Raw genomic sequence first — 11,003 nt, forward strand, 5'->3', positions numbered from 1 at the left:
AACGGGAAGGAATTTGTCTCCAGGAATCTCAAACACAGCACGCCAGTTTTGCTGTCCCTGTCTAGATATTTAAGAAGTGGAGCGAGGTATTCAATCGAACAACCTTCCTACTCAGACTGTGGGGAGGGATTTATTCGGTCATCTGACCAACTGGCACGCCCATCATTTTACACAGGAGAAAAGCCGTTCACCTGCTCAGACAGTGGGAATGGATTCACTCGGACATCTCAACTGATGGTGCATCATGAAGTTCACTCTGGGCAAGGCCATTCACCTGTTCTGTGTGTGAGAAAGGATTCAATTGGTTCTCGCCTGTGGACACACCGTTCAGTTCACACCGAGTAGAGGCTGGTGATCTGCTGAATTAGTGGGAACGGATTCACTCAATCATCTGACGTTATGGCACACCAGCGGGTTCACACTGGGGAGAGGCCGTTCACCTGCACAGAATGTGCGAAACGATTCACTCGGTCATCCGACCTACAGAGACACATTCGAGTTCACACTGGGGAGAAGCCATTCACTTGCACAGTCTGTGGGAAGGGATTCACTCAATCATCCCACCTACAGAGTCATCAGCGAGTTCACACCGGGGAGAAGCCATTCACCTGTTCAGTCTGTGGTAAGGGATTCATTCAGTCATCCACCCTACGGAGTCATCAGCGAGTTCATACTGGGGAGAAGCCATTCACCTGCTCTGTCTGTGGGGAGAGATTCGCTCGGTCAGACAGCCTACAGAGACACCAGCGAGTTCACACTGGGGAGGAGCCATTCACCTGCTCAGTCTGTGGGGAGAAATTCGCTCGGTCAGACAACCTACAGAGTCACCAGCGAGTTCACACTGGGGAGAAGCCGTTCACCTGCTCAGAATGAGGGAAGGTATTCACTCAGTCATCCCAAGTACTGGCACAGCAGTCAGTTCACAATGGGGAGTGGCCGTTGTTATGAATTCCTGGGTTTCGTTTGCTGTGGCTGTCATTTTAAGAGACAGAAATTAAAAAGTTATTTCAGTTTGACTTGTAGCTTGTTTACATCGCTCACAGCTGTTTAGTTTTAACCGAGAACACAGACGCTCAGAGTCAGATGAAGACGAAGGAGGAAAAATGGAAGGATCAAAACAAGGGAACTAGTGGCCAAGGGTAACTGATTGCAACTTTCCTATGCCCACAAGGGTGGGTTAATTATCGATTCAGCGTACTCAAATGTGTGGTTGTCACCTCGTTTGATCCGTAGGAGAGGATCTGATTTGGGGTATCCTGTGAAGACCACTGATGTATTAACACTTGCCCGGGTGTGGTGAGGTTATTCACTTGAAGACGATACCCCTTGTGACAAGTCACTTTCCGTGATATTTCGTATGTGGATTTGGAATGATGAAGGATAAAATATACAGCACCATGAAACCTGTGGAATTCGTCATAATTGCCTTCTCTCAACATTTACGCTAGATTACAAATATCTCTCTCATCACCTGAGCTTTCATACTTTGCCAGCTCAAGACTCCAAGTCTTGTTTCCCCCGAGCTCAATAGTCTGGGAGTTATATTTACACACATATATACACATAACACTTTTGTTTATCTTGTTTAAGTTACTATATAATAAATAGATTCTAATAAAGATAGTTTTAACATCAATACAGACTCCAGGTGTAGCCTATTGCTGCTGTTCGTTTCTAAAGCGTTACAATTCATAACAAAATTGGGCCTGCGTCTAATATTAACAGATTAGGGGGCGTAGTCATTAATTATCGATTTCATTGGGGAAATTCCTTTTGATTCATTTGTGTTTGGAAAATCAGTAGCAATGGATGTTGATAGATGTCTCGAAGTGCCAGCCTCTGAGGCATTGGAGGACCCCAGAAGGATTGAGTTGTTATGTATTGCTAAAAGGTTAAAACTTGCTACGGTGAAATCGACAATAAGGAGGGCACAGATGCAGAGTGTAATAGCTGAACATTATGAATCTGAGGGTGTGTTTAAAATGGAGGAGTTGGAGGTGTTCCTGAAAGTAAACCTCGTGAGCTTGAGCTCCCGTACAAGTGAGAAAATTAAATGCGGCGGCTGCGGAAAGACAGAGGCAGATTGAGACTAGAGAGGCAGAAAAACAGAAGAGAGGCAGAAAAACAGAGAGGAGGCAGAAAGGCAGAGGCTGTTCGGCCTGGAAAAGATAGGGAGATTGCAGCAAAGGGGTCGAGTGTTAGACTCTGGTGATAAGTTTAAGGCCATTCGGGAAGTTTCATTGGTATCTCGATTTGACGAAGCAGAGGTTGATAAATACTTTCAGCATTTTGAGAAGGTTGTTTAAAGTTTAAAGTGGCCAAAAGAGGGTTGGCCTATTCTCTTACAAAGTGTAATTAAGGGGAAGGCTCAGCAAGCCTATTCCGCTTTGACGGTTGATGAAGTAGCTGATTATGACATGGTGAAACAGGCTGTGCTCAAAGCTTATGAGTTGGTCCCAGAATCATACAGGCAAAAGTTTACAAATTTGAGGAAGTCTGTGAACCAGACTTATATGGAACTTGCTTATGAGAAGTTTGTGTGTTTTGACCGCTAGTGCACATATGAAAATATAAATGATGAGTTGAACAGCTTGAAAGAGTTGGTTTTAATTGAAGAATTCAGAGGGTGCATCCCTGATGCGATAAAGACGTATTTAGATGAAAAGGATGCTGCCACTTTGCAGGAGTCTGCTAGATCAGCAGATGAGTTTGCTTTAACTCATAAGGTTAAATTTATCCCGAATAAGAGCTTCCAAAAGAGCAGCAGGGATCACCAGGGCAAACCAGAAATTAAAGCTGGGACTAGTGACAAGAGTAGGGATGAAGGGAAACAGTTGATGGAGAAATATTCTGGTCTTACTTGTTACTATTGTAAGAAAGCTGGTCATATGATGGCTAATTTTTGCCTTCTGGGGAAGAAAAAGGAAAAGGAGGTAGTCCCGAATGCCTGTGATCAGTCTGTTGAAGCACCAGTAAACCCACAGAGTCCTGGACATTCTGTTGACACTCAGATAAGGATTTGAGAGGTCTGACCCATTTAAGAAGAGCTTTGATTATTTTATGTCAGATGAATTGTATTATTAAAGGAAGGGTCAACCCCGGTACCACTGAAAATTGTTTGAGATACAGGGGCTTCTAAGTCACTTATATTAGACAGCGTTCTAAAGTTTTGTGATGAGACTGAAACCGGTGAGGTAAATCTATTAAAGGCATTGGGGGCAGTGTGGTTTCTGTTCCATTGTACAAGGTAACTTTACAGTCAGGGTTGGTTTCGGGACCTGTTAAAATCGGATTGTGCTCCAGTTTACCGGTGGGAGATGTTACTTTGCTGTTAGGGAATGACCTGGCAGATGGTAAAGTTGTTCCTGCAGTGCAGTTAACAACTAACCCAACCACTGACGACCCACAGATGGATTTTAACATTTATCCTTCCTGCACAGTAACTCGAGGTCTGGCTAAAATGTCTGCCGACACAGACGGTTCTGTGCAGCATGATTCTGATACCCATGATAGCCAAAATCGGGATTCCTGTTATCATGACTTGCCAGGGACTTTTCTGCCTTCATTGTTTCAACAGGATTCAGGTAGTAAGTCTGATGAGAAAGATCTATCCCTGTCTAGGAAGGAGATTATAACAGAACAGAACCGAGACCCTGATATTGAAGCTTTAAAATAAACAGATCTCTCAGATGATGAGATTTAGAAAGTGCCAGTAGAGTATTATCTCAAGGATGGAGTGTTAATGAGGAAGTAGAGGCCACCGGCTATACCAGCGAGTCAGGAATGGGCACTTGTTCGCTAAGTTGTAGTTTCTAAAGTTTTAAGGGCAAACATTTTAACTTTGGCCCACAGTATGCTCTTAGGTGGCCATTTTGGAGTGAATATAACTGTGAACAGGTTTATGAAATAATTTTACTGGCTTAATTTGAGGAAAGATATGACCTTTTGCAAACCTATCACACTTGCCAATTGTGGGTAAACCCCACCAGGTCACCCTAGTAGCCCCACTGTGGTCTATACATGCATTCGGTGAACCCTTTTCTAAAGTTATAGTGTTGGCCCATTGCCGAAGCCTAAAGCTGGCCATCAGTAAATACAAAGTATTATGTATACTGCATCCAGTTTCCCAGAGGCAATACCTCTCAGGAATATTAAAGCTAAAACTGTGGTGAAGGCTCTTACCAAGTTTTTTTTTTTTACTTTTTCTGGATTGCCTAAAGAAATCCAGTCTGATCAAGAAAGTAATTTGACACCTGGATTATTTCAGTAGGTAGTTCATGAACTAGGAGCTGAACAAATAACATCATCTGCGTAGCATCTGGAATCACAAGGGCTGTAGAAAGTTTTCATTCTACACTCAAAACAATGATTAAGACACAATGTGTTTAAAATGGAAAGACTGTGATGAAGGAATATATTTGCTTTTGTTCTCAATAAGAGAGTCAGTTCATGATCACTGGGCTTTAGTTCACTTGAACTTCTATTTGGTTGTAGACTGAGGGGAACTTTGACCTTGTTAAAGGAACAGTGGATTGATGAGGATGTACATGTTAACTTGTTAGACTATATTTTGAAGTTCAAAAAAAAACTACACCAAGCGCAAAAATTTCTCAAAACAAAATGAAGTGTTGGTTTGATAAGTGGGCTTGCGAAGGAAAATACCAGGTGGGGGATATCTTATCTTAACTTATCATATTTTATCTCCAATGTTGACGAATCCACTCCAGGTGAAACTCAATATGAAACAGGCTGTCAAATTAATGTTGTGAATTATGTTATTAAAACACCCGGCTGACGTAACCTAACACAGTTTGTACACATAAATATGATAAAGACTTATTTTGACGAACAGGCACCATCTGTGAGTGTTGTTGTCAAAACATATGAATCTGGTAACCCTGAGAACGAAACAATTGACTCGTCTGAGACTTTTCACAAGCCAAACGTGGTCCCAGTTAGGCTAATGAACTCGGTTGTTCCAGAAAATATTGATCTGCAGCCAAAGCAACAACAACAGCTGAAGGAATTAATTCTGAAGTTTAAAGATTTATTTCCTGATGTTCCCAAGCAAACCATGGTCGCAGTACATGATGTAGATATTGGTCAAGCTAAACCTATTAAACAACACCAATATCGTATGAAAGTAGAAAAGTGTAAATTGGCTGAGCACGAATTTGAAAATATGCTGGAAAATGGTATTATTAATCCTTCAGCATCATATTGGAGTCACCCCCCGTTATTGTGCCCAGACCTGATGGCAGTATTAGATTTTGCACTGGTTATAGAAAGGTAAATGCAGTAACAAAAACAGATGCCTATCCTATCCCTAGGGTGGATGATTGCATCGATAAGGTTGGAAAAGCTAAATTTCCAACAAAGATTGATCTGTTGAAAGGATATTGGTGTGTTCCATTGATGGACAGAGGTAGAGAAATTTCTGCATTTGTGACACCTTCTGGGTAGTATGAATACAATGTTTTGCCGTTTGGAATGAAAAATGGTCCAGGATCATTTCAGAGAAAGTTTGATTTTGTAATTCGAGGGTCAGAATACACAGATGCCTATATTGATGACCTAGTCACAGGGAGTGACACTTGGGAAGAGCATATCTCTGCAGTAGAAAAGCTGTTTAACAGGCTTCCCCAGGCCAGCCTTACATTTAGCTAAGAGTGAATTTTGTCATGCCACTGTGACTTATCTTGGCTATGTTGTAGGTCAAAGCAAGTGGGCTCCTGTTCAGGCAAAAGTCCAGGCAATTTCTGAAGTTCCTATTCCAACTGGTAAGAAGGCTCTAAGAAGGTTTCTGGGAATGGTTGGATAAAGTTCAGCAAGAACTTTACTGATATCGCTCTTCCTCTGACTAATCTCCTGAAGAAGGGTCAAAAGTTTATTTGGACCGAGCGTTGTCAGGAGGCATTTGATTGATTGAAAGCCATTTTTATGTCATTAACCTGTGCTCAGGGCACCTGACTTTAGAAAACCATTTTCTATAGCTGTGGATGCCAGTGATGAAGCTGCCGGGACAGTGTTATTACAAAAAGATGATGATGATGTTGAACATCCCGTAGCTTACTTTTCGAGAAAATTCAATCAGCATCAAAGAAATTATTCCAGCTTAGCGGGCTCAGTTTTGACATTTAAGAAAAACTTGGACAGATATATGGATGAGAGGGGCTTGGAGGGACATGGCCCAGGTGCAGGTGAGTGGGGGCAGGCAGAAAAATGGTTCGGCACAGCTAAGAAGGGCCAAAAGGCCTGTTTCTTTGCTGTAATGCCCTATGGTTATTAGAGAAAGAGTTGTTGTCACTCATCTTGGCCTTGCGGCATTTTGATGTCGATGTTTGTCCTGAGAAGAAATCTCTTGTAGTTTATACTGATCATAATCTGTTGGTGCTTTTTATTAAGGTAAAGGGCAAAACCAGATGATTGTTAAACTAGGGTCTGATTTTGCAAGAATATGGTATTGTGATAACGCATATGAAAAGCACGGACAATATCATTGCCGATTGTCTTTCCAGATTCTGAGCTTACAGTTTTAATAGTGAAGCACAATCTGGTATTTGTATACGACTCTGCAATATGTTACATGATAACCATACATGCATTGTCTTACATACGGTAGCTTGCAGTTAAAATTTTCACTTTTAGAGCAAAAATAATTTTTTGTGTGAGGGGAAGTGTTATGAATTCCTAAATTTCGTTTGCTGTGGACTGTCACTTTAAGAGAGTGCCAGAGTGAGGTGGGTACTAAAAATGACGTCAGCCGCTGACTTTCTCAGCTCACTTTTGATTTTTACAGAGCGAGAGCTCAAGGAGGCGGGACTGTCTGACTTGCAGCTCGTTTACATTACTTGCAGTTTGTTTCGTTTTAAGCGAGGACACAGACACTCATAGTCAGAAAGAGACAAAGAAAGAGAACAAAAGGATTTAGACAAGGAAGCTAATGGCCAAGGGTCACTGTTTGGAACTCTCCTGTGCCCACAAGGGCGGTTTGATTATCGATCCAGTGCACATCGAATGTGCGCCTGTCACCTCGAATAATCCACAGGAGTGGATTTTGTTTGAGGAATCCTGTGGAGACCACTTACGTGTTAACCCTTGCCTAGGTATGTGGTGTGGCGATTCACTTGAAGACGATATCCCTGTGACACACACGAGGAAATCTGTAATTCAAACAACAACACACACAAAATGCTGGTGGAACACAGCAGGCCAGGCAGCATGTATAGGGAGAAGCGCTGTCGACGTTTCGGGCCGAGACCCTTCGTCAGGACAAACCGAAAGGTAAGATAGTAAGAGATTTGAAAGTAGTGGGGGGAGTGGAATTGCGAAATGATAGGAGAAGACTGGAGGGGTGGGATGAAGCTAAGAGCTGGAAAGGTGATTGGCGAAAGTTATACAGAGCTGGAGAAGGGAAAGAATCATGGGACGGGAGGATTCGGGAGAAAGAAAGTGGGGAGGCGTAGATGGAGAACAGGTAAACAACTAAACGTGTCACAGATTGGGTAAGAAGGGGAGGAGGGACATTAACAGAAAGACATTTTAATTACACGTCCCATTCCCATTCTGATATGTCTATCCATGGCCTCCTCTATTGTCAAAATGAATCCAAACTCAGGTTGGAGCAACAATACCTTATAATCGGTTGGGTAGCCTCCAACACGATGGCATGAACATTGACCTCTAACTTCCGTTAATGCCGCTCTTTCCCTTCTTACCCCATCCCTGACATATTTAGTTTTTTGCCTGTTCTCCATCTCCCTCTGGTGTCCCCCCCCCCCCCCACCTTCTTTCTTACTCCTGAGGCCCCCCGTCCCATGATCCTTTCCCTTATCCAGCTCTGTATTACTTTTGCCAATCACCTTTCCAGCTCTTAGCTTCATCCCACCCCCTCCGGTCTTCTCCTATCATTTCGCATTTCCCACTCCCCCCACAACTTTCAAATCTCTTACTATTTTCCCTTTAGGTTAGACCTGACGAAGGGTCTCGGCCCGAAACTTCGACAGCGCTTCTCCCTATAGATGCTGCCTGGCCTGCTGTGTTCCACCAGCATTTTGTGTGTGTTGTTGATCCCTGTGACAAGTCATTTTCGGTGATAATTTGTATGTGGATTTGGAAAGGCGACGGATAAAATCTACGGCGACTGTTCTCTCATTTTACCACCGTGGAACCTATGGAATTCAACGTATTTGTCTTCTCTCTGTATTTGCCCTGGATTACAAATATCTCTCTCCCATCCCTTATTCCATGAATGAACTACACTTTCATACTTTACCATCTCAAGACTCTAAGCCTTGTTCCCCTCCCCCCCACCCACCACTGAGCTCAATAGTTTGGGAGTTATATTTACACATGCATATACACACATATCTTGCTTAAGTTACTATATTGTAAGTAGATACTAATGAAGATAGTGCTTCTAACATCAAAAACGTGCTAGTCAGAGCAGAAATAGGACGATATTTCAGATGACTACGTGGCTTGAAAAGTGGTGCAAGGGGGAGGGATTCAAATTTTTGGGGCATTGGAACCTGTTTTGGGGGAGGTGGGACCGGTATGTCTGCGCCTGGGCTGGACTGGAACCAATGTCCTAGGGGAGCGTTTGCTACTGCTGTTCAGGAGGACTTAAACTAACGTGGCAGGGGGATGGGAACAGGTGCAGAGAGACAGAGGTGTGTAAAATGAGGGTAGAAGCAAAAAGTAGTAAGGTGAAAAGTAAAAATGGCAGGCAGGCAAATCCAGGGCAAAATGCAACAAGAGCCACTTTTCAACATAATTGTATAAGGGCTAGGAGTGTTGTGAAAACAAGCCTGAAGGCTTTGTGTGTCAATGAGAGGAGCATTCGTAACAAGGTGGATGAATTGAATGTGCAGATAGTTATTAATGAATACGATATAGTTGGGATCACAGAGACATGGCTCCAGGGTGACCAAGGATGGGAGGTCAACATCCAGGGATATTCAATATTCAGGAGGGATAGACAGGAAAGAAAAGGAGGTGGGGTAGCATTGTTGGTTAGAGAGGAGATTAACGCAATAGAAAGGAAGGACATTAGCCTGGAGGATGTGGAATCGATATGGGTAGAGCTGCATAACACTAAGGGGCAGAAAACGCTGGTGGGAGTTGTGTACAGGCCACGTAACAGTAGTAGTGAGGTTGGGGATGGCATTAAACAGGAAATTAGAAATGCGTGCAATAAAGGAACAGTAGTTATAATGGGTGACGTCAATCTACATGTATATTGGGTGAACCAAATTGGTAAGGGTGCTGAGGAAGAGGATTTATTGGAATGTATGAGGGATGGTTTTCATGAACCAAGATGTTGCGGAACCAACTAGAGAGCAGGCCATTCTAGATTGGGTATTGAGCAATGAGGAAGGGTTAGTTAGCAATTTTTTCGTGCGAGGCCCCTTGGGTAAGAGTGATCATAATATGGTGGAATTCTTCATTAAGATGGAGATTGACATAGTTAATTCAGAAACAAAAGTTCTGAACTTAAAGAAGGGTAACTTTGAATGTATGAGACGTGAATTAGCTAAGATAGACTGGCAAATGATACTGAAAGGGTTGACGGTGGATATGCAATGGCAAGCATTTAAAGATCGCATGGATATACTACAACAATTATTCATCTCAGTTTGGCAAAAGAATAAACCAGGGAAGGTAGTGCACCCGTGGCTGACAAGGGAAATTAGGGGTAGTATCAAGTCCAAAGAAGAAACATATAAATTAGCAAAAAAAAAAAAAAAGCGGCGCACCTGAGGACTGGCAGAAATTCAGAGACCAGCAGAGGAGGACAAAGGGCTTAATTAGGAAAGGGACAAAAGATTATGAGAGAAAGCTGGCAGGGAACATAAAAACTGACTGTTAAAGCTTTTACAGATATGTGAAAAGAAAAAGATTGGTCAAGACAAATGTAGGTCCTTTACAGTCAGAAACAGGTGAATTGATCATAGGGAACAAGGACATGGCAGACAAATTGAATAGCTTCTTTGGTTCTGTCTTCACTAAGGAGGACATAAATAATCTTCCGGAAATAGTAAGGGACCGAGGGTCCAGTGAGATGGAGGAACTGAGGGAAATACATGTTAGTAGGGAAGTGGTGTTAGGTAAATTGAAGGGATTAAAGGCAGATAAATCCCCAGGGCCAGATGGTCTGCATCCCAGAGTGCTTAAGGAAATAGCCCAAGAAATAGTGAATGCAGTAGTGATAATTTTTCAAAACTCCTTAGATTCTGGATTAGTTCCTGAGGATTGGAGGGTGGCTAATTTAACCCCACTTTTTAAAAAAGGAGGGAGAGAAAAACCGGGGAATTATAGACAGGTTAGTCTGACGTCGGGTGTGGGGAAAATGCTCGAGTCGGTTTTCAAAGATGTGATAACAGCACACCTGGAAAGAGGTGAAATCACCGGATAAAGTCAGCATGGATTTGTGAAAGGAAAATCATGTCTGACGAATCTTATAGAATTTTTTAAAGATGTAACTAGTAGAGTGGATAGGAGAGAGCCAGTGGATGTGGTATATTTAGATTTCAAAAGGCTTTTGACAAGGTCCCACAAGGAGATTAGTGTGCAAACTTCAAGCACACGGTATTGGGGGTATGGTATTGATGTGGATAGAGAATTGGTTGGCAGACAGGAAGCAAAGAGTGGGAGTAAATGGGACTTTTTCAGAACGGCAGGCAGGGACTAGTGGGGTACCGCAAGGCTCAGTTCTGGGACCCCAGTTGTTTACAATATATATTAATTATTTAGACGAGGAAATTAAATGCAGCAACTCCAAGTTTGCAGATGACACGAAGCTGGGCGGCGGTGTTAGCTGTGAGGAGGATGGTAAGAGGATGCAGGGTGACTTGGATAGGTTAGGTGAGTGGGCAAATTCATGGCAGATGCAATTGAATGTGGATAAATGTGAGGTTATCCACTTTGGTTGCAAAAATATGAAAACAGATTATTATCTGAACGGTGGCCGATTAGGAAAAGGGGAGGTGCAACGAGACCTG

This window comes from Hemitrygon akajei, unplaced genomic scaffold, assembly GCF_048418815.1.
Source record: "Hemitrygon akajei unplaced genomic scaffold, sHemAka1.3 Scf000077, whole genome shotgun sequence".
Lineage (NCBI taxonomy): Eukaryota > Metazoa > Chordata > Chondrichthyes > Myliobatiformes > Dasyatidae > Hemitrygon > Hemitrygon akajei.